The sequence below is a fragment of the Pteropus vampyrus genome, unplaced genomic scaffold (genome assembly GCF_000151845.1).
Source record: "Pteropus vampyrus isolate Shadow unplaced genomic scaffold, Pvam_2.0 Scaffold200, whole genome shotgun sequence".
Classification (NCBI taxonomy): Eukaryota; Metazoa; Chordata; class Mammalia; order Chiroptera; family Pteropodidae; genus Pteropus; species Pteropus vampyrus.
Genome location: NW_011888981.1, coordinates 542,299 through 570,139, shown reverse-complemented (window position 1 = coordinate 570,139; position 27,841 = coordinate 542,299). Strand labels below are relative to the sequence as shown.

General features: G+C 40.5%; 1 protein-coding gene across 4 annotated transcripts in view; it reads left to right on the top strand.

Moving 5' to 3' along the window:
- The window catches only part of CRIM1 (cysteine rich transmembrane BMP regulator 1), a 180,217-nt gene that overhangs the window by 8,151 nt on the left and 144,225 nt on the right, over positions 1-27,841 (top strand). The gene's annotated exons all lie outside the window — the stretch shown is intronic.

Genomic DNA, 27,841 nt, shown 5'->3' with positions numbered 1-27,841 from the left:
AACATTTGTTGTTCTGATCCTATATGACTGTAATTCCTAGCCCCTTTGGTATTTCAGCAGAATGTGGACTTTGCTCGACTTTGTGGTTTGACTCCTTACTTCCAGGTAGCTATTTGAAATTAAGAGTTTTGAAAAGGTGACACATCTTAATATTCATGGCATATGGTTTCACGAAAGTGAATTAAATTTCTTTTTATCGTTAGAGGTTTTCTCTGTTTCCAGACATCCCTGGAGACATTGCAGACCCCAAGAGTATTGCCAAGGGCAGGTTGGGGTCACTGGGGTTACAGAAGGAAGCAACGGCAGCAGGCCTGGCGGGCTCAAAGACAAGGGCAGACTTTGGAATGAGTAGGGGATGGTGTGGGGCCCAGAGTCCACCTGCGTTTCTTTTCTTGATCCCATGTGATAACATGCAGCTTAACTGTGCATTTGCCTTGTAGTTTCTCTGGAGAGTCTGTGGTACAGTAGAAAGCTAGAAGAGAACACTTAGAATTAAAATACCTGATGTTCCTAATGTAGGTGTGATCCCACAACTGTGACTCTTCACATCTTGGAAGTATTACTTTTATCAAGTAGGTAGCGACAGAACTCACAAGGCAAATGCTTTATATTGGCTATTATAGAACAAGGGTAAAGAACTTGATGAAGATGCAATCTTTGGGGTCAATAGCTGACAACTTTTTCGTTTTCTTGACAACCAAACCTTATTATCACACAGTAGAAATTGATTTTTTTCCAGAAACTCTTTTAGTTCCAATTATTGTAGTGCCTCTTTCATCAAGCATACTGGTATTCAAACATGAAAACTACCAGCAAGATGAGATGAACTTCCAAATTTCAAGGTTTTATTTATGTTTGTCAAATTGAAAAATAACACCCTAATTTGAAATATCCTGGGAACATTTGTCTTATAAACATTTAAGAAAGGAAATTACATGTTAATTATATTTTTAAGGTGTTGTCATTTTACATTTCAAGTTCCTGAGAAGATAATTTGAAGAGTCTGCTATTTGGAAATTTTAGCAAAGGCCTTAACGACTAGTTATTCTGGCTAAGGCAAGATTAAAAAAAAAAAAAAGAGGAAGAAAAGAAGAAAGAAATACTGTAGGCTGTAACTAGAGACTGTGCCTGTCTTATTTAGCATTTCAAAACAAAAACCATAAACAAACATCTCAGATTCAAAACAGAAAGGAATTTCTGGCAGGGCAGAATGAAACCTGAGCCTGCAAAGTCCTGGTCTACAAGAGGTAACTTATTTAGCTTCTTATCCAAAGGCCACGAGCAAAACAGTTCACAGCTGTGATAAAACAAAAGGCACCTCAATATGGGACAGTTGTGATATCTCTTTTTTAAGACTTCAAAAGACCTGCCAAAATAAGGCAAAGCTACCTTGAGGAAGTTTGGCCCGAACTAGACTTTTAGTATTAAGAGTATAATTGGACCACGTCAGCCCTGTAACGTGGAAGAAATCGTCCACACAGGATGTGTGGGCTCAGTCCCCTTAGAGGGTATGGTTATAATTCAGAGAAGAATAGTCCATCATCTTGTCAAAGGCAGATCTTGAAAACCTTCATATTGCTTTGCACTTTCTATAGTTTAGAGCTTTGCATTTACATCCTGAGTAAGGAAAAAGGGATAGATGGCAGACAGTTTTATCTCTGAAAGCCAAAGTAGAAGGATTATTAAATGGTTAGAGAAAGATTGGGTATGCTCTGTCTTTTTCAGAACCACTGAAGTTCTCATATTACTGACAAATTTTAAGGAAATTTATTACCGCTATCTATGACATAAAAATGGAAGGACAAATAATTTTCCATATTGTAACCAAAAGAATGAGTGGATTTGTGTGTATCTTAGCTTGCTGCAGGAAGGATTTAAGGCTGCTCAGAAGGGTAAATATCACAAAATTCTTGTACATGAGAATAGCTTGATAAAGGAGAAAAAATAGCTGTGGCTTCCTGATCTTTTATCTTTCAGTAGCTAGTTCAGTAACTTAAATAAAACCTCCTCAACTTCCCTTGACTTGACTTTGCCTTAATTTGTCAAAAGGGAATTAAGCAGTTACTTACCTGAAGGCAAGGGGACTGAACCAGCCATCTTAAGGCCCTTCTGGTTATAAGATCTATGTTTTTATTACAAAGAGTTGTTGGGCAGGAGTCAAATATTACCTTGTGTTTGCAGAGCTAGGGAAGGAAAAAGTGGTGCCTACATGATTCTTTGCCAAGTGCTGTAGACAGAAAGGCTTGGAGGTACAGATCTAGAGTTCTCCCATACTTACGTTTAGTGTGAGGTGGTGGAGACAGCAAAACATCGTTATTGGGAAGTTAGTGACATCGTGTAAGTGCTGGCAATGTTTAAGCCTTATTAACTGTGGTCTAATCTGGATTCAAGGTAGAATTTATGCCTCTTTTATGTCTGTGCTGGCCTGCTGCTTGCACTCTTCCTCCATTTTCTCATTTACCTCATTAATTATTACGACAACGAGGTAGGTAGGTGACAGATATGCTAAGGGAGAAGCTTGAGGAAAGACAGGCCCAAACTTGCTGAAATTCACATGCTCTTTTCTGCCTCTGACACTAGGAGAGTTGAGTAATTGCTGTTCTTCCTAATACTGCAGGCAGCAGCCAAATTCTCAGCATTCTTTTACCTTTGCTGCTGTTTTCACTTGCCAGGGAGTCTCCTTAAGGAGCAGACTAAATTTAAAGAAACATCACAGTAATAGTGTGTGGAAGGAGGGGCGAGGAGAGGGGCACTGGCCGTTTGTGGCACCTGGGTGCCTCATTTTGGGAGGATGAAATGATTTGTCTCTGAATAGGGACCCGCTGCCCTCTCTGCCAGCTCCCTTACCTTCCGTTTGTCTCTGAGCCAAGGGACCAGGAAGCTCTTTTGCATTTATGCGAGCAAATCTTCACTAAATATGTTTCAAGTACAGGCCAACTGTGAAGCTTGGAAAGTTGTCTCATAGGTAGGATCTAGAAACTTCACCCTTTCCATGTTGTCCAGTGGCAGGGTGTTGAGCGAAGTTAGGTGGTGCAGACCTGTCACTCTGAAATTGATGTAATATGTGTTATTCCAAAGAATGTGATGAACACAGCCCACAGTGCACACCAGCAATCAAATTGCTCTGCCTTGTGCATATTACGCTTTTGCCAAGAACAGCCTTCCAGAATGAGGTGCTAGTTAATTCTAGTTGGGCATTTTTTCGCTAATAAGTCTGCTGAATGCTAAATACTCCATTTGGGAGTATGCGACTGGAGAAAACGAGAAAATGCAGCAGCTAATTATTATGTAGATCTCTTCCATGATTCTCACTTCCAGTTCAATTACTTCAGCTGCCAATCGCTAGCAATATGAATTTATCTAATTTTTTAGTTTTGTTATATTTTGCTTTTTGCTCCCAAAGCTTTTTCTTGTTTTTACTCCAATGTAGAAAACCACTGTAAGTTTACTAATAACTCGGTAAACATTTTATATTTATATATATTGTTTAACAGAAAATACCTATAGTGGAGTGCAGTGACTTTTCTTCTCTTTTTCTTTCTTAAAGACGATATCAAAAGTTAAATCCTGTTCCGGACCTTATCCTCTTTCTCCCAGGGTAGATTTCTGGATATCTAATAGTGGTGGCAGTTGAAATAGCCATTGAAGGGTGGGTGTTCACTTACTAACTGTAGCTTTTGCCTAAATAGGTTTGCTTTACTCTCTTTTGATACATCAATAGGTCTTTATTTGGTTCTCTTCCGGCTTGATTAGTGCATGTTAGCTGAAGAACTTTTAAACTGTGAGGCTAGTAATGAGAATCTGAATGCCCAGGACCAAACACCACTTCTCTCTTGGAAGCTGCCAGAGGATTTAGTTTGTTGCTGTCAGAGTCAGTTCTTGAAGGTCCATATGGTACCTCCCATGTCCACGTCTCTGGCTGTGCTTTGGCCCCCCTCCTCTGGTGAATCCCTGCCACGACCCAGTGTGGGCTGGCTCTCAGGTGCCCTGAAAACCATCGGAAAGGCTTGCTTTCCAGCAGTCCTTCCGTTTATCTCCACAGTCTTCCCATCATGGTTGCATGCAGCTCTCCAGTAACCCAAACATTAAGAGAAATTGGTGCCAAGTGTCAAATCCTCTATGAGGACGCCTTACAATAATGATGTCTGCAACTAACAGGCTGGAAGAAGAGGAGTTCTGTAAAAATGTTTGGAGTGGGGTGTGTTTGCCAGCACATAAAATTTGTTCGACACTGCGGGATATGACACTATGGATCAAAAGTACTAAAACTTCATAAAACGAGGTTGCGGTAGACTTGCTGTCCTACAAATATGTGCCCAGGAGGGTAAAATATATCTGCAGCATCAGCAGCTGGACCCCTAGTACAGTCACAGATGTGACTTTGAGAGACAGGAAGCTGTGATAATTCCTTCTTTCAAGATGTAGTTAACTTTGTGCCTTTGGACATAGAGTGTGTGCGTGCGTGCGTGTGCATGCATATGTTCAGTTGCTGAGGGCTCAACACAAACAGAATACTTTGCATTGTTTTATGGATGCGCTGAAAACAACTTGCATGCTTGAAGCAAATTAAGTATACTATCTCCTCCATAAATCAGCAAACCGAAAATGACTTCTTAATAAAGATTGTGCATCGTTTTATTATATTTGAAAATTCTAATGTCATTGGCTTTTAAGCTGCCTAATTAATTGAGATATATATATGTGGGCAAGTGGAGTTTAGGAAAATTACTGACTTATGTTTTGGTGATTGGAATAAAAGTTTTATTATCCTTAAGGCAATGTGGAGTGATTTTAAAGTAGGTTATCTCTAAACATGGTTTTTGGCCTCACATAGGAATTTTCGATGTGATAGCAGAAAGGAAAAGTAGAACTTTAGGATGAGAAATGGAATACCTCTGTTGAGAAATAAGCAAAATAAAAGAAGCCAGAAGTGTTTTTTGTTGGAAAGAGATTAAATTATTTTCAAAGATGATGTTGGGAAAAGGTGAGCTCTCAGCAACCAAGTTTATTGACTCCTATTCAGGAAATTATAGTCAGTGCTTTGGAGAGAGAAAGGAGTAAGACTCTGCCAATAGAGTTCTGGAAAACTTGAGAGAGATAAAGTATTTACATGCTTTAATAACATAAAACATGTCCAAAAGAAATATATAATGACATGTACATTTGGCACTAAACATAATCCATGTATTATATTTTTAAATATAAACTGTGTGAATATGTAAGCATGTGCCCTTGTGTTAGAAATGCTTGGGTGATACTATTTATTGAGAGAATGGAAAAGTAGAAGGTATTAGGAACTACAAAGAGAGAGAAAACATAGGGTATAACTACTAATAAAGAAGGAACAGTAAACTTTTTTTTTTTAGAAGGGACATATTTCATATGCATAATGAGTCCAACTTGATCTTTTTTTAAAAAAAAAAAAAACTTAATGTAATAAGCATTTACTTTCCCTGAGAGTCTCAGTAATCTGCATCTTATTACTAAAAAAGCCCACAGGTAAGAGGAAATTAGACTCCTAAATTCAGTACCTGATAATTCTGAAAGTTTAGGTTTTCCAACTTCATTTCACGTTTGTCTTAGAGGCCTGTTGAGAACTCAGAAAATTAGGAGGTATGTTCAACACATACTTCCTATTGGGGGCGGGGCACAGATGTGGGGATTTGGGGATCTCAAAGCCAGCAACTGGAAAATGTATGTGGTGTCCTTCATATTTCCAAAGTTATCTTATCTTGTAAAATGTGTTCTCATCCTTCAAACTTGACCATTTTATGTGCTTCCTTCGTAAAGCCTTCCTGCCCTGCCCTGCCCTGCCCTGCCCTGCCCAGAAACAAATAATGCCATCCTTCCACCCCGCATTGCCCACAAATAGCACTTTCTCCTTCCCTTGTTAGAGCACTTTTCACACTGTGGTGGAGTTCACATTTCTGTCTCCCTGCTTCATTGTGATCCACGTGAGTGCCAGGATTGTGTGTTATTCTAGTGCTTGGCACACAGGAAGAACTCAATGAGCATTTGTTGACTAAATCTAGACTCAAGGTCATCCAAGATATTATACAAAAACTTTCCCATCTGAACTGTTTGGTTTGTGTTATGGAAACTGAAACAAATGACTGTACCTGTTGAGAGGATCCCAGTGAGAAGTCAGATTATTGCAGAAGGAAGCTCAAAACAGGTTAACCAGGTCCCATGTCCTCTTCCTCTCCCCTTACCCCAAATCATTCTTAGAATTTATTTTTTTAATTTTGGCTACGATGTGTTAGTTTTAACTGTAGTTGTTTTGGCAGCTATTTAAAGGTATTTTTTATTTGTGAGGACTTTTCCTCTTACCAGTTTGTCATAAAAGTGTCATCTTTCATTCACCAACCCTTCATCAGCTTGTAAGAATTTTCCTCGTGGGTGGCTGCTTATAACCTTCCCACCATGGATCTAGCTGAGATACTATGGTGATGAGCAGCTTGTAAACAAGTGATGAACAGTTATGGATTATTTTACAGACACACCTCAGATGACCATATGAATAATTGATTATCATGAAACAGACTTCTGTATTCTTAGGAGATCTAGGGCTGGGTCTTAAACATGTATGTTGACTAATCAGGAGGGAGTTTAATTAAACATATATTGAATTTTCAGGCCGAGTGCCATGCCGTGAATGACACAACCTATTTACTGCTCCAGGTGATCTCCAAATGTCAGGAATTTTTTGGGGGGGAAGGAAATCCTAAGTCCACAGCATACGGGTGGAAGTGTGTGACTGTGAATAATAAAAGTGCCTCAACAATGGTTTGAACAGGAAGTCCGTAGGAATGCAATATAAGGAATTTAAAAAAGCAAAATCCCATTTGGATTTTCTCCAAACCCTATGACTTCAGGGACTGAGGAATTCATGATGACGAGTAACTGGAGTCTCAACTTGTTATTTAGCAGAATAGAGTTGTTTTTCCTTCAGCTCCAGTCATGAAATCTTTGTTTACTTTTCTAAAGATCTTAAGGTGGTTTACAAATTAAGGTGGTAAGACAATGGACACTTAAGGATACAACAGCAAATTACAACCTTTGGGTGATACATTTGGCACTAAGTTTTTTAACTGCTAAAGAAGGAAGGTTTGGCCAAGATAAAATATACAGGGTCATCAACACGTATACACAGTTATCCTGGTATATGCTCAGGCACCTACATACCCTTTTATCACCCTGGTGGATGTGCCCAGAGAGCTCCATTTTCTTATAGCCCCATTTTCTTTGATGTCTCTGCTGCAGCAACTTCATCTTTTCCACATTTAAGATGCTCATCGCACACTTAATGCTAATTATTTCTAACATTATTGTCATGGTTGTTGGCTTTACAGTAACCCACTTTAGAGCCTTTTATTAATTGCACTCCTAAAAGTTTGGGGAAGGGGAGGTGGGGAAGCTGGAGCGGATGGCTAAGTAACGTTAGAGCTGTAGAGTTCATAACATAGCTGTAGCTCTCCATGATGCAATGAGAAGCGAGGATTCTAAGCAAGGTGATTTTTTAAGGATCCACTATTGATTCTCCTGTAATGCTTTAAAAATACATATTTTTAAACTTTTATGTGGCTTCATTACTATCGAAAGTGAAAAAGTCAGCTCCCAGGCCTGGGCACAAGTGTGTTCTCCTTGCGAGTGTTGCCTTCTCAAAGGCTTTATCAGCAGAAGGAGTGTTTAACTTGATGGTGGATGCTGCAAAAATCAGAGCTGTGACTCAGATACTAGGTTATCTCAGAACCTGTAATTCCTCAGTTAATTTCAAGGTAGTAGGTGAAGGACCCAGAGCTGTTCTTGCTACTGGAATAGCACATTTACTCTGCCTCTAATAAAATAAATGAATGGAGGCAGAGGACTGGGAAACACACTTGAGAGAGGGAGTGCCCTTCAGTTGTAAGCCAAGGTAAACAGTCCCTGTAACCGAAAAGTAGACTTCCTAGCAGGCAGGGCCTGGAGGAGTGGGTGTGAAGTGCAACCACCAAGTACCATTTCCAGTTATACAGATAGCTGTGTTGCCCCGAATCTCAAAAAGAGCCTCTCAAAGCTATTTTGGGGAAATCGGTTTCTTGAACCAGGGTTTGGCCTGTTGTGCCTACAGCTGGACCCAGAGACAGCGTTTGGGGAGAAAGCAAGCAGATGAGGCTCTCTGAAGGGTAGGAATGAAGTCGTCTGCGACCTAGGGATAGCCTTGCAGGGGAGCTAGTGGACTGGCAGAATGCAGCTGGAAGGCGTCCCTGAGTCTGTGTGTGATTTAGAGTTAATGGAAACAGACATTTTCTTTCTGTCTGTCTTTCATTACAGTGGAAAACTGTGTCATTACAGTGGACAGCTGTGCACAGTTTGCAAATCATGCTATGTGTGCCTATGAACACATTAATATATGCAACTCTCACACATGTAGAAAAATTTCTCACAGGGTCACTGTTCTTGTCCTGATAGTCACTTTATGTCCATTCTTCCACGATAGCACCTTCTTCTAATGGGAGCTGTTAAGTTCTGTTAATTCCAACAGAAAAAGAAATTCTCTCTGGTCTCTGACCATTTATTTATATAAATAAATATATGTAGATAGTCTCCTAAGTGGCTTGCATGAAGCTGTGGTCATCTCACTCCTATGTCTTCTCTTCTGCTGTTAATGAGATACTTCATCAGGTTTATAGTTGCTGATGTCCTGCCCATGTTTTGTGTTGAGAAATGTAGACCATCAAAAATGACAGACACAGAAATTCTTTAGAACTTCTCATACTCAAAGATTCCTGGAGCTTGGTTGCATCTGGGAAAAGTTCCTGATTTGTAAAGAGACCTAAGTCCCTTTAACGGTCACTCCAAAGAGTGTGACCTAAATTCCGTGTCTGTAGTTTTATTTCTTGAACATCTTATTTCCTGAAACTAGCTGTATATACTGGAGCCAAATATTAGGTCTACTGCCTTTCTTTTAAGAAAACTATTATAAAGGCAACGTAACTTTACTAGGCAGTTTGGGAAATAGAGAAAAGACAAAATGACCCAAAATGCTCGTGTTACAAATACAAGAACTAGTTTTGTGTTTTCGTGTATACACACACACACACACACACACACACACACACACACACACACGAAAACACAAAACTAGTATATATATCCTGTCTAATCTTCCTCTATATACATATTTTATTTCTCATGCATCTTAATTCTTCTTTCCACTGAAAATTAAATGCGTTTTTCTATGCTACTATATAGTCTTCGTTATTATAATTAGAGTTGATTAATGGAGATGTACTGATTACAAACTTCAACTTTATTTCCTTTCAGGACTATCTGAAAGGCAAGAAGGGGCAGGGAATGGCCATTCCAGGTGAACTTTAGAGAAAAGTCTGTGTAGCTTAATTTATTTTCATGAATGCCTAGGTGCTCCAAGCGTGATTGATTTCCCCGTCCTTACTCAGGCTCTTACTACTCTCTACCTGTGCACCTGGTCCTTTGTGTCTAGGGCATGTGACAGGAGGACTGTGGCCCTTAATTGTTTTGTCTTATATCCTTGCTACCACCAGAACTATGTTGACTCTAAGGACACTGAAGCTTTTTAAAAACCTTTTCCTCTATTAAGTAACAATTTGTACACTTTGTGCAAATAGCTAACCCACTGGGTAAGGACGTTTTAATTCTGTTACTTTTTTTCTTTTGCAGTGCATTATTGGATTGCAAATGTTTATTTAGTATGAAAAATGGATACAATTAACTGTGTCCTAAATAGGGAGTAGCTATTAACTTCAAGATTAATTTGCCACCTTTGCGCTTTGCATGCAAGTGATGTATGCTCGTTACCAAGGATTTTATCTGAGGATTTAAAATGGTTTTCCACTTCTGCTATTTTATAAAGGAAAACCAGAGGCCTAGAAGTTATTCAGTAGCACATATATAAAATTTGGAAAAACTCGAATCATTTTTAGGATTACGTTTATTGAAATTCTATGAGGAAAACAGACTTATTTCCTTTTGTTATTATTGGCTGATATGATATTAATAGTTTTTACAACTCAGATACTGGTTTTATATTCAAAAGGTATAGATAGCATCTGTCGTAATATTTCAGATTCATTTCTGTTATGTTTAAAAATATAAATTCTCACTCAAAACCAGTTACTCAAATAGTATGCAAAAATCAAATCACCAGGCTTCAAATATTTTTTTTATAAATTTTAAGTGCTTTTCGTTTTTATCAAAAGGAAGACAAATTTTTGATTACCTCTTTAATATTAAATTACTGTTTGAGTTATTAATCTCTGAAAATTTATAAATCGTGAATGCTATATACCAATCAAAACATTCAGTCCAGAAAACGCTGGACCTTTCTTTACCTGTGCTTATTAGTTGGAGAGAAAGCCTGTTTAGTCTCCTTTAAGCCACAGCATATAGCAAAGTGATTGTGTGTGCACAACTGGAATTTATATACTTTTCGGATCAACATACTGATTTAAAATGAAAAAGCATACTTTGTACTGAAACATTTGAAGGTGACATTACATCAGCTGTAATAGTTTAACCAAGAGTATTTGTGGAATTTTAGTTATATCATGGGACAATACCATTAGCTAAGGTCAGTAAGTGTGTTAAAGTTTTTAAATAATTATAGCACAAAGTTCAAGAGGTATTTATATTCAACAATAATAAGCAAATATTTGATGCCCACCAACACCACCAAAATATGTATGCCAAAATTGTGTCTCTGGGATAAATAAAAAGGTGTAAGAAAGCTGACAGTTCTTGGGAAAGGTTTGTAGAGGGGGGCCTGAAACTCCTAAGCTCTGCTCCAAGGTATGGCCTGTTTCTCTTGTTGCAACCAGTTATAAGACTTTATTTAAACGTAGTAATCAATACATTGTCTCCAGTACTAAACAGTTAATCATTAATCAGTTGATCTTTATTATCAACCCAAAAGCCTTATGTTTTCTTTTCAAAAGCTCTTAACAATGTGATTCTCAATGTTTCAATCAATGGATGCTGAAGGATCTTTATGTTCCTTGTCACATGGTGGAGAGTAAAGCCTCTGGGATCGGGATGAAGGTTCCAACAGTAGATGCGGGTTGGTCCAGTGTCACTGGGCTATGTTTCCTTGCTGATGGAGCTCTGGAGCTTGGCCAACTAGGATGCGAGGGGAGGAGGAAAGGTTCAGGTTTGAGAGCCCTGGGTTTATTTCTGGCCGTTGAGATGTGAGACTGTGGGAGAAGGCATAAATATAGTTTGAGGGAGGTCGCAGACTCAGAAATTCTTGCCCGGGGTGACGCTGAATGGATTTGTTTATGGATGGATTTGTTTATGGCAGCTTCACACTTATACTTCTTGAAGTCAGTGCTTCCAAGGGGCTCCTCTCAGTGTCTGGATCTCGCTTGGTGGGTGTCTCCAAAGTCACTCCCAGCCACCAACCACGATCACTCTGGTCCCTTTCTTTCTGAATGTGTAGTCAAATAAGAAACTTCCTGACCTGCCAAGAGAGTTGATATTTTACTTACTTAACTTATTTTTATTTTTAATTTTTTTATGGTGACATTGGTTAACGAAATTCAGTAAGTTTCAGGTGTACAATTTAACAGTAAGGCACATATATACGTACACACACACACACACACACACACACACACACACACACACACAGCTTTGTGTGTTCACCTCCCATAGTTAGATTTCTTTCTGTCACCACATATTTGACCCCTTTTACCCTATCTACCTCCCTCTTCCCCCCTACCCTCTGGATATTTTTTAAAAATAATGTGAGCACCAAGCATCTTGGGAAAAGACAGTTATGTAAATACTAGAAGCATATAGCACTTGGGGCTGGAGCTGTGGGATGTGGGAGTTTGTGGCTCTGTCGAAGCATCCCCATCTCCAGTGTACTGAGAGCAAGGGTGGCTGCTTCTGAGTCCCCAGCCCTCCCGCCCCCACCCCGAGTATCTTATCCCTCTGTTGGCTGCCAGTTTTCCCTGGGCAGGTTCTGAATCCTTTTCCCTGCATCCACCCAACGTGTGTTCAGGAGTGCTCCCTTCCAGCCACTGCTCTGGTCGTCTCCAGCCCTGCACACTGGTGCTGTCTGCTGTTGGCAGCTTGGGGTCACTGCCTAGCCAGCCCGACCACAGCTCTTCTCATCTACAGGCCCCTGTGTGCCTTTACCAGGAGCACTGGCCCCACTCACAGTGCTGGTCCTGCCTCCTGGGCCCTGTTGCTTGCTCACCAGACTGAATCGCTCTAGTCTTGGGGCAGGGGCATCTTACCCATCTGTATGGCTAGCACACATTGCTTCCGTTTGCCAGGGAGCGTTAGGGATGCAGTTTCAGGAAAAACTTCCCAGAGAATATGACTTCCTCGGGAGGGATTTCGATGATATACATTCCTTAAGTAGAAACAACACTTTATTTACGAGAGGCAATGTTGTATACTAGCAAGAGTTCTGGCTCTAAGGTCACTTCACAGTCCTGCCTAGCAACTGCCTGGTGTGTTTTCCCGACTAAGCTACTTGAATTCTGTGTGCAATTTTCATCTGTCAAATGGGAATAATAATAGTATCTACGTTGTAAGGGTTGTTATAAGGAATAACTAAGTTGCTCATTCATGTAAAGCAGGGTTCTCCAGCCCTTTGGCTGTGGACAGGTACTGGTCCGTGGCCTGTTGGGAACTGGGCCTCACAGCAGGTGGTGAGTGGTGGGCAGGCAAATGAGTAAAGCTTTACCTGTATTTGCAGCCGCCCCCCAGTGCTAGCATCACCACCTCAGCTCCACCTCAGATCATCAGGCATTAGATTCTCAGGAGCACTGGTCCCTGGTACCAAAAAGGGGACCGCTGATAAAGCACTTGAATGCCGGCTTGTACATAGTAAGCACATGCCAAATGTTGGTTGTCGTATCTTTGTACCCCAGCATCGAACACTCGTTTATACATAACAGGTACTCATTAAATGTTTTGTTGACTAAGTAATATTCAGAAGATGGAAAAATGAGTTTTTCATCTCAACATAAAATAAAAGTAATATTTGGTTGCAATAAAGCATTGTAGGCATGAAAACATTTACCCCCCGGTTGGGGGCAGGGTAGTAAGATGTTCCAAATTCAATATCATTAACCATGTGCCTATGATTTGTTCGGCCGACCTAACATACTCAGTGTGTCAGAAGTTTGATTAATGTTTACTGGCTCCCAAGGTAATTTTGAAAGGGCAAAACAGCTTAATCGGGTGATTTATTTCCAGTAAGCATTGTTATTGGAACATTTCAAACCCCAGCATATTTGATGGCTCTGTTGCCCAGGCTCTGCCCTTTCTCGATGGGTTCACTGTGCATTCTGACTTAGGTTTGCTGTGAAGCTGGGAGATGGGTAGAAAGGTGCTCTTTAATTGACTAGGTTTTGGCTCCCTTGCAGCCCACTCAGTGCCTGGCATGGGGCTATGTAAGTAATAGTTGCTCAGTAATGCTTTAAGTTAACAAGTAAATCACAGGACATTTTTCTTCACATTGATGGCTGGAAGGTATTCAGGAGAAGGTTTTGTTCATGATTTTCCCCTGAGGCAGGTGCCTCCTGATGTGATTGTTTCTCTCTTGCTGTGGGGTATTGAATTTGAGGGCTGCTCTCAGAGTTACTGCTCATCTGCTATCAGAGGAACAAATGGTCCCCAAGTGGTCCAAATGAGATGGTGGGGAAGGGGCTGTCGTACTCAGGATGAAGATCATAGCTCTGACAGAAGGAGGTAAGTCATTGTTTTTTAAGTTAAAGTTGGTTTAAAAGTTTGTGCTGGTAGTATTTCATGTGGCAGGGACTGAAGGACATTATCTTTTTGTTTTCTTGATAGAGACTGTGATCCTACAGACAAGAGTTTACCAAGTTCCTAGAGATTACAATTTGGAAAAGATGATTTTACGAAAGTGATGAGGACATAGACCTGCTTTTCACTTTTCACTGAAAATGTTCACTGATTCAAAAAACAATTTATGTAACAAGATTGCAACAATAGTTAGAATCCTTTTTTCCACACGGAGTAATTGGAAGAGCTTTAAACAAACACACACATGCTCATTCAAACACAACAGTTTTTCCTGCTTTTTAAAATTCCGTTTCTGTCATCTGTTGTCATTTTAATAATGTTTCCTTTTTTTCTTTCTTTTTTTTTTTTTAAGGCCTCAGTGTATTCTAGAATTTTTTTTTTAAACATTAAATTCTCCCTTGGTACCCAACTTAAAAAAAAATAAATTTATTTTAATACAAAGAGTGCAGCGTGGTTCTTGTGTGGCAAGATTGTTTCACACGTGGATTGAAGGATTCACCATTTTATAAAAAAGAACAGAGGAATATACAGTTGCCATCCATCTTTCTCACATATCTCTTGCCTGAATTGAAGCAGCCCACTGAAAACCTGACCTTCATCAAAGGAAAAACGGTTGTAGGGCCTGCTTTACGGGCCATCTCACCGCTTCTGCTGTAGACCCACACATTGCTCAGGTGCAAGAGTCAGCGTTGACAATGGAGCCGTCCGCGGCGACGGTCCAGGGAGACAGAGCAGCACGTGGCAGCAGTGTGCAGATTCTACTCAACAGAACACTGAACCATTTTCTTAGGAAGGGTAGTATGTACTTGGGGGGGAAAAGTCCAAAACCTAGTTAGTTCCAGATGACTCACCACACAGAAAGCGTACTGTCTCACTAGCGTTTGTGTCTTAGTAAATAAAGGGGAGTGTTCTGTATTGACAGGAAGGTGGTGAAAATTGATCAGAGGTTCTGGGTTTTTTTGTTTGTCTCCCCCGCTCCCCCCCAATAAAAGCAATTGCTTTGAAAGAGATGACTTCCATCAGGGAACCTTTTCATAGGATTGTTTTCATCATCTTATCCATATACTTCATCTTTGCTGTCAGACTTTACTCATAGGGATTTATTAAAAGCAATGGTTTTAAAAAAGGAAAGAGGCATTTAGTGGAAGTACAGTTGGCGGGTTTTGACCACTTGTTTTCTCTATGGAATGTCTTACATAGGCAGAACCTGCCTAACATTGCTTTTTACGACTTTGTGTGACACATGAATGGCAGCCCTAAGTGGGTTCCTCTTCATTTATTTCCTCTTCCCAATCTCCCCAGTACCATATCTCTTTTCCTCCCCTTCCAAATTCCATTCTCATCAATCAGAGACCTGATGAGCAGGCTGACTTCTGTCCTGTTTAGGTCGAAGGCCAGGCCCACTGTGTCCTGCTATTCCTTCATCCTCCAGGAGAAGACAGTCACCTTGACTCTCTCGGGATGAAACAGGAGATGCCAAGCCCAGACTGAAATCAGCTTATTCACCTGTTCACAGGTGACCAGTTTGGGCTCCAGCTTCTCATTCCTCCGCAGTTTCTGGCTCCAGTGGAGTGGAATGTCTTCTGCGTTTGAGGGATTCAGCACTGGAACCATGTCATGATTCTCCCAGCACGTCCCTTGTGTCCAGGTGGGGCCTGAGTTGTCAAGTCCCATCATGTTGTGGCCCTTAGATCCAGAGGGTGACCTTGATGGAATGCACTTCTTGGAGCCTGATTTTACAAGCCCTGGGGCCTTGTGAGGAGAGGGAGTTAGGAGGCCCGTGAGGGGCCAGGGCTTGAGAGTTTGAGCCCAGACTCTATAGAGTTAAAACTCGAAGAACACAGATCACAAGAGGGACACCAAGATAGTCCAGAAGACACTGAGTCACAGGCAGAGAAATCCAGTATTGCAAGAGGAGAACTTTGCTTCGAGAGGTTAAGGAACTTCAGTTGCCTTCTGAGTGAAATCGGTATTCTATTTCAGCCAAAAACACATCTGACCTTGAAAATGCCTGAGGTCAGAGAACTGTTGCTATACCAGGAATCAGAATTATGAAGTTGGACGGGCCCTCAGGCATCTCTATGTTGTGATCTCTCAGGCTTTTTACAGTTTCTCCTGTGCTTGCAGTGATGGCTTCTTCTTCTATTGGAACCCAGAGAGGTTGAGGAGCTCTCTCTTGCCTGCCTTGTGTGGGGGGCTCTGGGGCCCCTGTTGTTTTCCCCACCCCATGACCTTGGTCCCAGAGCAGTGGGCACAGTGGGTCCCGTCGGCCTGTGCTGAACTTTCCCCTGCCCGCCTCCCCGCCTGCCTCCTGGCCCCACCTCACCCCCCATGAAGGAATCCAGAGCCCTCCCCCAGGGTGTTAAGCCACTGGAATGTGGCACTCTGACCCCTGGCAGTGGAGCGTCCTGGGTGGACCTGGCCTGGGAAACAGGAAGGACTCAAGGGAGGGGGGAAGAATGCTCCATGGCCTCAGGGTGGGATGGAGGGAAAGGAAGTGCTGGACAGTGTAGCCTCCCACATCAGCCCAGCTGACTCCCAGGTTTGAGACCCCAATGCTTTTTAACACGCTCACCCTTGGCAAGACAGTCATGGCGAGATGGTTAGTAAAGGGAGTGGCTGTACCTGGAGGTGCAAGGCTGATCGACACTTGCCTGTCCTAACCCTTTCTGTCAGAGATGGGCCCCCTGAACCATGCTCAGATCAGTTACCTTCCTCAAAGAAATTTTCAAAAACAAGGCTGAGCTTCAGGATGTGGATGTCCCTACCAGCTCCTTGCCCCTCTCCAGGAGGAGAGAACCTTGTGTCTTCAACTTCCTACCAGTTAAAGCCTGTTGTAGAACCAGGATGCAGAGCAAGGGCTTGGACCCACCTCATGCAAACCCTTGTGAAACCACAAGCAGGTTGCGCTGTTGCCAAAATGCATGTGAGCTTTTCCAGGAAGGCAAACCAGCTATTTGTGGGGGATGTTTAAAATTCCATGCTCATAGGAAAGGAGTAGAGACCACAGGCAGCAGAGTGTTTCTGAAACACCTGTTGAAGAAGAGCGAAATCTGAAGAGGTTAGGTTTCCTTTGGAGCTGGAATCTTTCCATATTGAGTCAGTTGACTCTTCCCATGCCCAGGGCTGTCTTGAAGGAGAATTAGATGTCATGCCACGTCCTCTCTGAACTGAAGGTACTGATCTTCTTTTTCCTTTCTCACATGACATTGTACAAAGCCCTAGGAATAGTAGCCTTGGTTCTAAGCAGAAATATCTTAGTTATTAGACTCATTCATTGGACCTGCAAACCCCAGGAATGTAGCACCCCTTCCTCCACCTAACTGATACCAAAGCCACCAGTGTGAGGCCCAGTGGTATACTGCAGGCTGCAGCAGGTGAGCAGGCCAGTCTCACTATTCAAGGTGTATATCTTATGATCTGCCCTGAGAACCTAATGATCTATAAATTTGGATGTTTAAATCAACTGAATTATTAAAGAACATGTTAAGTGCTTATATGTAAGTTTAAAGGTACATATCTCTATATTCTAATCCTTTAATTGATGATCCTTGATGTTAAATAGGATATAGATTTGATTAGAGCATCCTTTAGGAATTGTCTACCTTTAGTATTTCCTTTTATATCCCCCAAACCATTAGTTCTTGAAACATCATGAACCTAATAAAATAGGCATTTTTAACCTTTCAGGTAGGAGTTAAGGTAGATATAGTTCCACAAATTGTGAGTTTTGTCATTCGAACACTTTTCTGATGACTTCTTTTACACTATAAAGACTAACTTTAAATAGAATAACTTTGCAGAATCATGATCTTAGAAAACCCACCTACCTAACTGCATGTAGGAATACATATTGCTGTAGCATGTGGAAAAAGGACTGGGTGATTCACGTGAGTTTTATTTATATTTCCTTTAGGATGCAAATAGTTATTCTATATGTATATGTTTATGCATGCATGTATTCTAATTTGAAATGTAGAAATCTATCAACTTTATTCTTTGACACTGTGATGTTTTAAAATACTCAAAGGTACCTGCTTCCTAAGTCCCTGGAGGCATGAATTACTATAGTTTGTTTATTTATTTTTTTTGCATCTCAAACATTCCAGAAAGATATTAAATATAAATGCTTAAGTATCGAAGCGCTGAAGCATGCCTGAATCTTAGATACCCACGGAATGTCTTTAAAGCTCCTGCTTCCCCCCCACCCCCGCATGATATTATTGGGAATGTTACCTCATAAAGTCGTCATCTATTTCAGTGTACCATTCATTTTTCCCATTCAGTGAGTGGGGGTTGGGGCCCACCATGTTGCCATCTACTCAGCTCAGCATAGGGTGGCTACAGAAATGGGGAAGGCACAGTTTCTACCCTTGAGAAGCTCAGAATCTAGCTGTAGACAGACCACACAATGCTTTGGGATAAGTGAAGTGTCGTGAGTGGCAGAAAATCAAGTAAACATCTTTGAGGAGATGTTTAATCGGCACCGTAGGATGGTAGCAGATTTTCAGGTTGAACAGGGGAAGAAGGATCCTTCTTCCCAAGAGAGAATGAAATTGGCAAAGGTCTGTCAAAGTGAAAATGCACCATGTGCTCAGGGACTTGATTGAGTCCGTCAATATTTATGAAGGACCTACTGTGTCTGAGGCCCTGTTCCGAGTGCAGAACGTGTAGCAGTGAACAACGCAGATGAAAATCCCTACCAACTTGGAGGGACCATGGGGTTTAGATAGAGAGGTAATGGGAAGTCTTGCTCAGAAGTTGAGTTTGATCAGACATCTGAGGGCGTAAGGGAGTGAACCGTGCACATACTTAGGGGAGGGTGTTCCAGGTGGAGAGGGCTCTGCAACAAGGGCCCTAAGGCTTCATGGCCTGGAAGGGAAGAGGTGCTGGCCGTGCAGTGGGAAGTAACTGGAAGGCTAGCTGGCGCCACCTCATTTATCAGTGCGAGACGTCAGACATGACCCTATAGGCAGGAGCCATTAAGATTTTTAGATAGTGTCGATATTGTTAGCATATCATTACTGAGACTCCCCTCAAACAGTACTCAGTGACTCAGCTAAGTGTCTGCATAGAGTTCAATTACTACATAGAGGAAACTTCAGTTTTATGAGAAATGTGCAAATGTATTTTTCAAACATGTTCTTAAGATTTTTTAATTTTCTCTGGTCTTGTTACACTTACTTGTATGGTTTACTTTATACGAATCTTATGGAGTAAATCATTGCTGTGTAAATTATCATCCTCCCAAGATATTAGTATCCATTTCTTGACATACGCGGAGGCAAGAGTCCTGCTTTTCATTGTCCCTGATCTACATTTGCTTCTAGATGGAGAGTTCTAGGATGAATTTCAAGAAGTTGATGTCTTTAACATAAATCATATATCAGACAGGCCCAGCATGGCATGAGGTTTCTTAATAGACCGCAGTTGTCTCTCATTTTTATTTCTCATTTATAACACTACTTCCCACATAAACATATAGTAGCATTGTGAATTTTAATGATGTTTTAGGGAAAAAAAAGATCTGTACATATACATCAGACTTTGACTCATGACATTGTAAACTGTGGAAATTGTAAACTTTGCACACAAAGAAGTGTTCATTGAATATCACTGGCGAATTGTGCTTGGTGGCCAGGACCAGAAAGCAGGAGATTCATGGAGCGTGTAGGAATATGTAAGATCAAACACAGAGATGCACGTACTTCTCGGAAGCATTTAAAGGTTTGAGTGTTTAGGCATGATACTTAGAGATGATATTTCTTTGTAGAACAGTGCTGGAGTTAATGGTACGGATCATCTAGGAATGTAATTGTTGGAATTTAAACTTGATCACTCTTTCGCTTATCATCTTCCACTTGGTTTACTTCGAAGAATTCAGATAAATTATTAAGGTAAAGTTCACAGCAGTGGTCAAGTTGATTTGTAAAAACATTCCGTACAAAACAACCGTTAACTGATTTCACAAAATTATCATCCTGAAAAAAATTCTAGGGCTACTTACAGAGAATTATACCTTTAAAAAATTTTTTTTTTTTTTTTGCATCTTCGAGATACTGCTGTACTGTATATGCAAGCAGTAGTGCCTTAACAAAGAAACCTTTGTTTCCTAAATGATAGAATAGTTGAGATTGTTGAATTTTCTGTTCTACTGATGTTTCCAAAGGTGCTCTTGCAACTGCATTTGGCTTGGTTCAGAAAGTGTCTTGGAGAGGCCTCTTCCTGCACCTGTGGTAATGACCATCAGGAATGAGTCTCTCAGCCATATGCTCTCTAGATGGGCCCTGACTGCAGTGAGATGGGAAAAATAGCAGTGTTCCTTCCATAGCAGTGTTCCTTTTTGTCCCTGATGCTCAGGCCTTCTGGACTCCCTTGAACTTGAAATTTTGCCAGATCCTTTGACTACCTCACTTCCCGGTTTGTTCCTTCCTGTCACCTGCTTGATGATAGCCTGTATGGAATCCAGACGTAGGTTGCTTAGCTTCTCTCCTCAGCCAAATGTGTTAATCTGTGGAAAGCGCCTCATATAACTTCTGGCACATAAAAACATGGCTCATTAAATGTGAGTTAGAAGATTCGTCTTGGGGAGTGCTTCGTTATCTGTGCTAACTGTTCAGATAGTACAATGAAAAATTTATATCCTTTAAAGCACTTATTTTCCAAACACCATCTTCACTTTGTTCGTGTTCAAAATTCTAGTCACATTTTTCTTTTCACTGTAGTGGTTCGCACTTTTGAATGAGCACAATCTAGGAAAAGGGCATTCTCATATCTGGTCCTGGCCATTTGACTAGTAGATTTTAGGTTAGAGCGTTAATATTTATAAAACGATACTGAGCATTACTCATATCCACAAGTACCTTTCTGGCAGGAAGCATTAACTTGTGTCATATTATCTAATTATGGTCATAATAGAGGGGGTAGGGATTCAATAGAGTTTATTAAGTTTTTTAACATGGTTGAGGAATATGATATTTTATGTCATAAATATTTATTGATATGTGAAAGTGTCAGTTAATACAATGTTGAGGTTAAAAGAAAACTTGAGTTAGTGTTAATATTTCACCAGTAGGAAGTCTGAGATCCAAAGATTTTTCTGTTATTTTTGAATAATTGACTTTCTTTCCCTACCACCAAACTCACTTTCCAGAGAAAGTTTGGCACTTAAAGATTCAGACTGCTTTGTATAAATTCAAGTCCTCTTCTAATCCTGTTCTTGTTCATTCCTTCTGCAGGCATTTATTTTGCCAAAATACTATTTGCTAAGCTCTGTGATAGCCCAGTGATAAAAAGATGAATCAAACTAGATCTTTGGCTTCAAGAAGCCACTCTCTGGTGGAAGAGATTAGATGAGCCATTTCATTATTCTGCCATAAGTGAACTCATTTTAATAGGTGTACGATAGAAGATCTGTGGAGATAATTCCTAATTCAGTCTCTGTTGAGCGGATGAAATCTGAAGAAAGCATTAAAGACTGAGTAGGAATTTTCAAAGCAGGTAAGGAGAAGATACTTTCTAGGCAGAGAGGACAGCTCGTGCAAAGCCACGGAGTCATGAAACAGCATTTGGGGAGCACAGACACCGAGTGTTACTAGAACAAAGGGGAGGACTGGAAGAGATGAAGTTGAAGAAGTAAGTTGGATCAAATCGAAACAGGCTTTGTGTTCTGTTCCAAAGACTTGAATGGCCAGATGTTGAACTCTATTTTATGGTGGTGTTGCTTCTCAACTCCGTATCCTTAAGTTTGATAGGGCTCCTCTTATAGCACCTCTCCCTGGGTGTTATTTACACTAAAGCACCTTCTGTAGGAAAATAAAACGCAATGAAAGCGGCACATAAGGCGTACGTAATTCAAGCATGGCTGTTAAAATATCTAGATGTAGAGAGGAAATGTGCAACAATTAGGCACTTCTCCAAGGTAATTTTTCCTTCAACTAAGATGTATTAATTCTTAAGCAATACATTTGATAATCAAAAACCAATATTCTTGGAGGCTGGTTAAACATGGAGTTACATGTTTTAATGGATATTCAAGCCCGGAGAACACTGTTTAATAATGACATGTGCCTGAATAGAAGGCCCGTTCAGTGTTGTACAAACGTGGGCCAGGGGAGGAGGCCTGAGATTTTCCTCAAAAAATTTTGAGATTCACTCTCAAAGCAGAGGAAATGTAACCATAGGGTACAGTCAAAGTAATTGTAGCTTGGGAAAAATTTACATGAGCAATCTAATACCTGTCATTCAAATACCATAAGCATATGATTCTATCACACTGTTCCCAGTAAACTATTAGCATTGTGCAATTTCAACAAAGATGCCAGAGTCAAGGAAACATGAGGAGAAAGTCTAAGGGAGCCTCATGAATTGTCCATTCCACCTCCATTTTAGTAACATTTGGAGTCTAGAGGGCCAAATGCCTTGTTCAGGGTCGATCTGTGAACTAATGAGAGCTCAGGTTGTGATCTCCCAGGCCAGGTCCCTCTCCACAGCCTCCCCTACCTCTGAACTGGTTTTGTATATACAATTTAAGATAGTTCCTAATGTAGGTGGAATTGTGAAGTAGCAGAGTTGGGTTCTGTAGTCTCAGTCTCTCTTCTCCTTGTTGCATGAATTCCTTGCTTTTAGAGACACTCTTAAACTGCTCTCTGTTCCCCACTAGCTTCCTACAATCGAATAGGAAATTATCCTCTTACTTCACCTTTTCCTCTGTTTTAGGATTCCTAGAAACATCTCATTCACACACTTAGTATGATTTTGATTAGAATGGCGAGAAAATTGTACTGTAAATTCCTTTTTCCTAGAATCTTGAATCCTTAGCATCTTGCTGTATAATAGACAACAATATCTGTTTGAGCAATAAATGATTGAAAGAAAGCATGAATGAATGAATTTACATCCTATAATTCATCTCTTGTCTTCCTCTGTTAATTGTATTGCTAAGGTGTCCGACAACAATTACAGCAATGAAACATTTGCTTATCATTATATTTACTGTAAATTGATGTAGTGAATTGGGCCAGTACTATTTTTCAAAGAATTCCTCACTTGAACATAATATGAATCCGTGGTCATGTTTGTTAAAACTTAAAGGTTTTAATTGGTTTAAGAGTCTTCAAAAAAATATTTGTGTGCATATTTTAGTATTTCCATTGTTTTAGATTCAGGGTTTGGCCATTCTGGTGTATAGTTACATATGCCTAACATAGTTTCACTTTGCGAAAATGCCTGTAAAACAGATTTTTCTAACATGAATCATTCTTGATAACCATAATTCTGCCTTTCCTACTTTGCACTGATTACAGCACAAGGAAAATTGGGAGAGGGAAGCATCAGCTTTTGGAACACCCGCCTTAAGCTTGAAGCGGAGAGAATGAAAACTCGCTGCATTAGATTCCTCCTTGAGCAGAACTGAATGCCTGATAGCCAGCCAGGAACTGGGGGCGTTAAGAGCAACAATTTTACATTACACTGGAGTTTCTAGGCTGGCATGGAAAGAGATGCCAGTATTAGCTATTTGCATCTTACTGTAGCCACAGGGATATGTGAACAGCTGGAGAATTAATTTGATATATATTCCCAGAAGCCTCTCCTCTGCCAACAGAATTCCATTACTATGAGCTTCTGAGTGTGTGCCGTGAATTTATTTCTTGCTTTTTTAATATCTGCTATACCGTATTTCTGGTAAGTGGATTCCCACATAACGGGGTGCAGCTATATCTTGGTTTGGTGTAAACTCCATTAACTTAAGCAGATACAAGGTAGAAAAAGTACAGCCCTTAGTATGCAAATGCCTTCTGCCTTCAAGAAGTTGTATTTCAGATGGACAGTGCTTTGTCCAGTAAGTGCAGTCATACCTGAAACATTTCATTCCGTGTTAGTGGAATTTTCAACATCAACAGGCAGATGGAAAGATATTTTGAAGGGCAGAGAGGTGGAATCTAGGACCAGTCTGGCAGTGTTGCCGCGGCTGGTCCCTGTAGCTCCTGGGCACTGAGAGGGGGTGTCCCCAGGAGCTGCTGCTCGCCAGATCTGGATGTGTCTTCGTGCTTCTTCCAAGATGCCACTTCGCATCCTTTGCCTCAGCGCCCCCTTTCCTACCCTCAGGATCGACACTCTCTTTTAACTAGACTTTGCATTTAAAATCTTTCCTATCAAATATGGAAGGAAGAAACCTCAGGCATTATTAAGAATGTTGGAAGATACTTTGTGGAGCAGAAGGACCTTGTCCAGGACTGACTATGGCGGTTGGAAGGACAGGCGGTTTTGCTTCAGCACACATGTGCGCTAGTAAAACAAAAACCGAAATAATTGACTGCACTAAAAATATGGGAGCTGTTAAAAAAATAGGGTTTGGGGCAGGTCACGCAAAACCTATGGAACTGTGTGCACAGAGGATAAATATAAATCAGAATCCAAATAAGAATACTCACACAGGTGAGCCACACGTGTCATGTGCACCTGGAGACAGAGCAGCCCATTGGTGGCAGCCTCGCCCACTCCTGAGATATGCTACTCCCTTCAAGGCACAGGATGACATTCACTTGTAACGGAACCAATTTCATCTGAACTAAACAATAAGATCCAGGGGTCGTTTCTTCATTGTGATTTTTAAATACAGGGGAAAACATCTCTAGCTTTTTCATTTGTTCTCACGAACTCCCAGGATAGTTTAATGTAATAGTTTAGCTACTATAGCGGCCATTTCTTGGCACTAAAGGAATTTAAACAGGGTTATCAGCAAGGAGTTCACTTATGACTAAGACTTTTCCCTTAGTTGTGAGAAAACTTGCTCCTGGTCTCTTTATGACGTTAACCTGCTGAGAAAAATCATGAATGTACCAACAATACTTCTGCATTTTACTGACTTAATTTTCCTATTTATTAGTTACGTATTAGCTAAATCACATTAAAGAAATGTGTGTTAGGGTTCAGTGGTAACTTAGGAGGAGAGGTACTCAGTGTCCTTTGTTATTTCTCAGTGTCCTTTTGTTGGATCCTGTGCTGCATTGGCTCAGGTACCCCAGCAGGACATGGTCTTCAGAATAGTAGTTCTCAAATTGTGACCGCAAGCACATGAGATCAAAACCCTTTCCTTGTTACTTGCTTTTATTCCGTGTCAACATTTGCACCGGTGGTACCGACCCAGTGGTGACAAAACTCCTGGCATCTTAGTGTGAATAGAAGCTGTGGCACCAAACCGTGCTAGTCAGTCACCGCATTCGTCACCGCCATGCACTGGCAGTAAATACTAATAACAAAAGAATAAACAATGTAAAGTCACTTTCCCTTAAGAATGCGCTGGATTGAAGCAGTCAGAGTTCTTTTTTGAAATTTCAGCCCTTGATGACACATTTTACGAGTGTTCTGTGGCGTGGAATGGGAAGTACAAATGAGGTAATTCTGCTGCAGACCGAAGCACCGTGATTGTCTCGAGGGAAAGCATCCTATTTCGTGATGTCTGTTTATTCTAAACATTCAAGTGGAGATTTCAGGTTAGCAGTTAGATATAACGTCACTATAGTACTCAACATATGTGGACACGTTGACCATGCATGAATTTTAATTCATACGTGACATTATTTCTCATTTTACGTTTAGAGAAAATAACATCCTGATTTAGTATCTTGCGGAAGTTACACACTTAAAAATACGTTTGCAGAGGTTTCTCAATTGCGTTGACCTTTCACTGTAGGAGATTTTATCTTGTCACATGGATGAGTACCAGGAAAAAACTGCTGGATATAGTAAAGGGCAGTACTCTTGTTTTTAACTCCTCTCTCCGCACCCCCCCCCCCCCCCGCCACCAGACCAAGGAGAAACCAGGAACTATGTAAGAGAATCGGAACCTTGACCTTTGTACTGTGTATATGGATTTACTTAGGAAAAAAGAGATTTTAAAAGCATCGAATTTACCAAGTGCTGTCAGAAGCACGACTGGGCTCAGAATTTGATTTCTGTAATCAAACCCCACTAAATTCTTGCTTTCAATTCCTGTTGGTTGGCTGTTAAGTGATTTTAAAATATAATGTCCTATAATAGAAAAACAAAGCATTTGTCTCAGGAGCATGCTGTACTTGATCCTATAAAGCAGTGGTTGCCAAGGGAACTATTTCAAAGAAAAAAATAATATTGATGAGGGTAGGGACATGGAAAGAGTTTCTCTCAAAAAAAAAAAAAAGCATATAAGACATTTTTGGCTTCAAGGTCAGATGCATCCTGGCTGGACACAGTGGCTGTGGCATTTCCTAAGGGGAGATGGTCAGGCTTACCTGTGCATCCTCAGGTGCAGCCCGTTGCTGCTGCCAAGAGGCTTCTGCTGAGAATGAAGCAGAAAACAGGAGCCAGGTAGAGCATTAAGGACAGTTGCCTTTTAATTCCGATTCCACATTCAGGAAAAATGGTTTTCCTGTAGGGAGGCAGAGAAAGTATCTGGCAATGAAAACAAATTGGCTTAGAGATGGACCCCTTGTAAGGGCTGTTGTTGCTAGCCAGGTGATCAGAGTCTTAGAGCTGAACTGGGAAAGAGACTAAGGACAGATGATTTCTCATGAGAAAAGTACCAAAATATGTCCAAGCCTTTCTTTAAAATGTGTTCCTCATTAATGTTTTACTAGTAAACTTTTTAAATAAGATTTTTATTGTATAAACATTTTTATATTGAAACATAGTTTTCCTTGTGATGTTCTATATATATATGTGTGCGTGTGTATACGTTTTTTTTTAATTAACATAAAAATCATTACCATAGGGAACAAGAGGGTTACGTAGGTGTTTGCAGAAGCATGGAGGATGGAGCCACTCACAGTTGGAGAATTCTCAAAAAGGGTAACATTTGGATTGGGTCTTGAAGGATTAATAGGAGTTATCAGAGGAAGAAGAGAAGGTGGTTTTCTAGGCACTTGATACTCCATGAGCAAAGGCATAGAAGCAAGAATTGAGGGTTTCTAATGAGGATCTCAGGATCCTTAGAGCATGAGGATGTGTCAGGAATTGGTGAAAGTCTTTTGCCTTCTTACGCAGAAAGTCAGTGGTGTTACCAGAAGTAAAAGTTATCCCCATAAAAACGATCGCCATTCATTTACACCATTTTCTAGAAAACACATTCTTAAGATGTCTTTATACTTGCCTTTGTTTGAGCAACAGGTTTAAGATATCTTAAATTCAAACACTTTAAAAAATTCTCTCTAGATATGATATCAGAAACATGCTTATTATTTTAGTCAGTACTTAGTTAAGATGTGATAAAATATCTATTAAAGATAATGTTAAGAGAGGGGGAAAAAAACCACATAACATCCCAGAGATTCAAAGAGAAATAATCTGGTTTCCTGTAAGAGATGTTTCAACTCTGAAAAGTATTATTAGGGATTGATAATTGATTGCCTAGGGTTCTGTCACATTTGTTTCATTTGATCTGGGTTCCATTAAAGCTGGTTTTAGAGTCTACTCCATTCCATGACCAGGGCAGTGATTTGGTCTCAGGTTCAGCATATGACTACTGCAGCTTCTCACCAGCCTCTAGCCCCTCGGTTTGTTGTCATTTTTAGCCTTGCCTTGGCATGTGAAGAGTGATGGATGTTAGCAGACTGAAATGTGCTAGAGAGGATCTCTGCCACTGTATTCCATTCTTGACTTTTGGTGGTGTCTGACTTTTTATATTTATTAGCTGCCTTGATGTATTAAGTTACAGAGACGTTTCAAACCTGAAGCTGGTCTCTACCTGATGGAATAAGATACTGTGGGGTGTTTTTGGCATAATGTTGTAGATTGACGAATATGACTTCTGTAATTTGATTGAACATAGGAAAATCTGGGCATCTTGGTTTAACATTAAACATTTTAAAGGAATCTCAGTTGTTATTGTAATAACACAACAGAAGTGGTGGTTTTTGATCACAAATATTTGTCTACGCGTGTGGCTATATATTTCAGTCTTCTCAGTTATTAGGAGGTAAGGTTTCATTCATTTGTAAAATTGTAGCCAAACTGCCTTTCATAAATTGAAGTGTCAAAACTGAATGTTAATCTTGACATCCTT